The 3448-nt window shown below is 46.3% G+C and overlaps 1 protein-coding gene across 3 annotated transcripts in view; it reads right to left on the minus strand.

The window, feature by feature from the left end:
* LOC111550177 (protein FAM3C) overlaps window positions 1-1194 on the minus strand; it is a 48131-nt gene extending 46937 nt beyond the window's left edge. The window contains exon 1 of one of the 3 annotated variants that reach the window (XM_023223450.1): window positions 903-1194. The gene's annotated coding sequence lies outside the window, so the exon portion shown is untranslated. Of the gene's footprint in view, window positions 1-865 lie in introns of all 3 variants that reach the window. The other 2 variants (XM_023223451.1, XM_023223452.2) reach the window with 2 other exon arrangements.
* Window positions 1195-3448: the final 2254 nt, after the last annotated feature.

Raw genomic sequence — 3448 nt, forward strand, 5'->3', positions numbered from 1 at the left:
ATATGGATACATACACATATATGGATACATACACATATATGGATACATACATATATATATGGATACATACACCTGGCTAATTTTTGTATTTTTTAGTAGAGACGGGGTTTCACCATGTTGGCCAAAAAGAAACAAAGGAAAAGTCCTATCAATTAGACAGCAGTTCTGTATTATAGGCAATTATATTTTTTCTAAAAAAAAAAAAAAAAAAAAAGGCAGAGGATGATGGAAACCGCCTCTCCCACAAGTAAAACAGCTGGAGCTCTCAATCTCAAATTGCCAGTCCGTCACTCACATATTCAGATCTAGGGCCACTAATCATCATCCGTGGTCCCGAGCTGTGAGAGCAGTAGCAAACAAATGGGAAGAAAAAGAAAAGACACCGAACATCAAACGGCTGGATAGGTTGTAAAAAACCAAAAGTACCTCTAGTATAGGGGACACTAAAACTTTACAAGTGAGTCAAAACGGCCCCCTATGGAGTTGAAATGCAACACCCAACTCCGTCCCCGCCTCTCGGAGCTCTCAGCCTACACGCTGCAGGGGCTTGAGCCACCGCCAACGCGGGGAAGACGCGACCCAGGTGCCCGCCCCAGGCCGGGGCTCCTGGAGCCAGCGCCAGGTGCAGACGCCGCCCCGTCTCCGCGGAGCCCGGGGATGCCCACGCCGGGGCGGCAGCCGTGAACCCTCGCCAGCGGCTCTCCGGGACCCCGGTCCCGCCTGCGCCCTCCCCAACAGCCGGACACGCCGTGACGACGCGGCCGGGCCCCGGGGCCCGCCCCCGGCCGGCGACCGCAGAGTGCGCGGAGGCTGAGGACGTAGGTGGGTGTCCCACTCCCCCGCCCTCCTCTATCCCTCCCCGAACCTGAGCCCCGGCTCCGTTCGCTTCCCAGCCGTCTCACCGGCCTCCCTCCCGCCTCTCCGCCGTACGCGCCCGCCTTCAGGCCTCCCAGCACTCAGTCCTGCCGGAGGCCGACGGGAACCGCCGCCTCCAGCTCGCGACTCCGCTTCCTCTCGGACTCCTCCGGCTGCCCCTCACCCCCGCGAGTGGCCAGGAGAAAGCCAGCTCGCCGCGGGGCCTCCTCCCACGCTTCCCCTCCGCGACCAATGGGCCCCCGCCACCGGGAAGCCGCGCCCGCCCCCTGGCGGTGGAGGACCGAGCGGGCGTCCCGGCCTGCCGGAGGGAAGGGCCGGAGAGCGGAGGGAGGGGTCTGCGGTCCCGCCCGCCGCCCCAGGCCAGGCGCTGCACAATCTGAACTTGCCACGTGGGAGCTGCCGCGGCGGTGCCCCTGCGCCGGGTGGCACTACGGAAGGAAGAAAAATGTGTCACTGCTTTCTCCCCACCATTCCCACGCACAAAATCTCAGCCTCAAGAGCAGAACATTTTAAATGACCCACCCATCTCAGAGATGCGCCAGCTAGGTCATCTTAGATATCTTGAGATACCTGAGATGGTCAGATCAACCAAGGACCTTGGGTTGTTTGCCGTTTGACTTCTTGAATCCTAGGAAACTGATTCTAAAAATCCTACTGTCCAGCGTCATTAGAATTCTGATCACCTTTAATGCACCACGCAAGAAGAAAAGTAGTTCTTGCATTTTCCAAGTCACGTTTATTTTTTAAATTATGACTACACAATAGTTAGAAATGTTTTTTCTCAGGACATTTTCCCACAATTGTGTTGATAATTGGGAAGTTAATTCAAATCTTACTATACAAGACCCGAGAATGCAAAATTATTTCATAATTCAGATCCATATTCTAAAATAATGAATATTATCTATTATTTGATAGAATATTGGGATCATCAGTGGTTGCAGAAATTAAATTGCATTTAATAATAGAGTTTGACTATAGTGCGTTAATATAGAATTGATATTCTACCAAATTTTGGCTTTCCTCCAAAAATATAAAACACACAAACTAACAGTAACTATGAATTCTGGAGTTTGTGGTCGGGGAGAAAGCATGAAATGAATTCTCACTGTTTTCCTTGCACCAATATTATGCTATTTGTATATTACTTAAATCAAAAAACTAAGACTCCAAAATTGAGTTTAAATATCTTGCTCAAAAATACAAGGTAGGAAGTTATGAAGCTGGAATTCCAGCCTAGCTTCATGCAGCTCCAAACAAACAAAAAGGCACTTTGCTTATTATAGTACCTAAAAAGCATAACACTTATTCTACACATGCCTCTCCTAGACTGCTACGTCTCACTGAAAGAATTTATGAAGCCTCTTGAGTAGGGAGGTCAGGGTGTATTTCTGAAGGAGCAATTTGCTCTGTAACCAAGCCAACCAGATTGGAAATTCTATGTGACATATTCTTATAGTACCACACCTGAAACAATTCCTGTGCGTAAAGTCTAATGTGTTAGTAGCCTATTCTCCACTGACCATAAGATATAGCTTAGAACCCTTTGGTAGGTAATGAAATTAATAACAATGCGTCACAACCAACATTTTGTTGCTGTTGATTCACTGAAAAATAGAAAAAAAAAAAAAAAACAGAGTTCAAAGCATAAATTCAGGATAAGTATTCCTCATGAAACATTTGTCCAGTATCATGTGTGGGTGAGTGTCTGTGTGTCTATGTCCTGGCCTGGGATACAGTAGAAATTATATTAATATGGGTTTCAATTTTTTTAACATTGGTAAATCACTTCTTTAGGATTCCTGTTAATCAGCCAGTTCTTACACCGATAAAGGAGTAAGGATAACTTCCTACTTTTACTTGGCAGGAGGTAGGGCAGCCAGGAGAAGTAATCAGGATTAATGATTCAGCTTAATAAAACCACGAAGAGCTTGACAGCTCCAGGAGGTATAGGCCAAAGGTGTTGCTATTATAATAGATACTGATAATGTATATTTCTAAAGCTGATATTTATTGTATACTTATTGTGCACCAGGCACTTTTCTAAGCATTATATATATATATATGTATAGACTTATTTAATTCTCACAATAATCCTGTAAATACAGAGGAGAAAAGTGAAACTTGCTCAAGGTCCTTCTGCTATGACCAGACAGAGCTAACCAGACATGTGCTCAACTTCAAAACCCAACTATTTTGTTGACTTGAAAAGAATATTCAGAGAGTGGGACATCCAACGTCTGAGTGGCATCCTTCATAGCACAAGCAATGAAAGAGAGGATTAAATATGATGTTGAGAAAGGCAAGAAGGTTTGTATCCAGAAGTGTGCCTAGTGCCACAGCATGGAAAAGGCAGACAAGCACAGGACTGGGCCTAATCTCCATGGTCTCTTCCGACGGAAGACAGGTCAAGCTGCTGGATTCTCTTATACAGATACCAGTAAGAACAAAGGCATCACCTGGGGAGAGAAGACATTGATGGAGTATTCGGAGAATCCCAAGGAGTACATCCCTAGAACAAAATTATCTTTGCCAGCATTAAGAAGAAGGCAGAAAGAACATGCTTGATAGC

This window comes from Piliocolobus tephrosceles, unplaced genomic scaffold, assembly GCF_002776525.5.
Source record: "Piliocolobus tephrosceles isolate RC106 unplaced genomic scaffold, ASM277652v3 unscaffolded_40, whole genome shotgun sequence".
In the NCBI taxonomy this organism is placed as follows: domain Eukaryota; kingdom Metazoa; phylum Chordata; class Mammalia; order Primates; family Cercopithecidae; genus Piliocolobus; species Piliocolobus tephrosceles.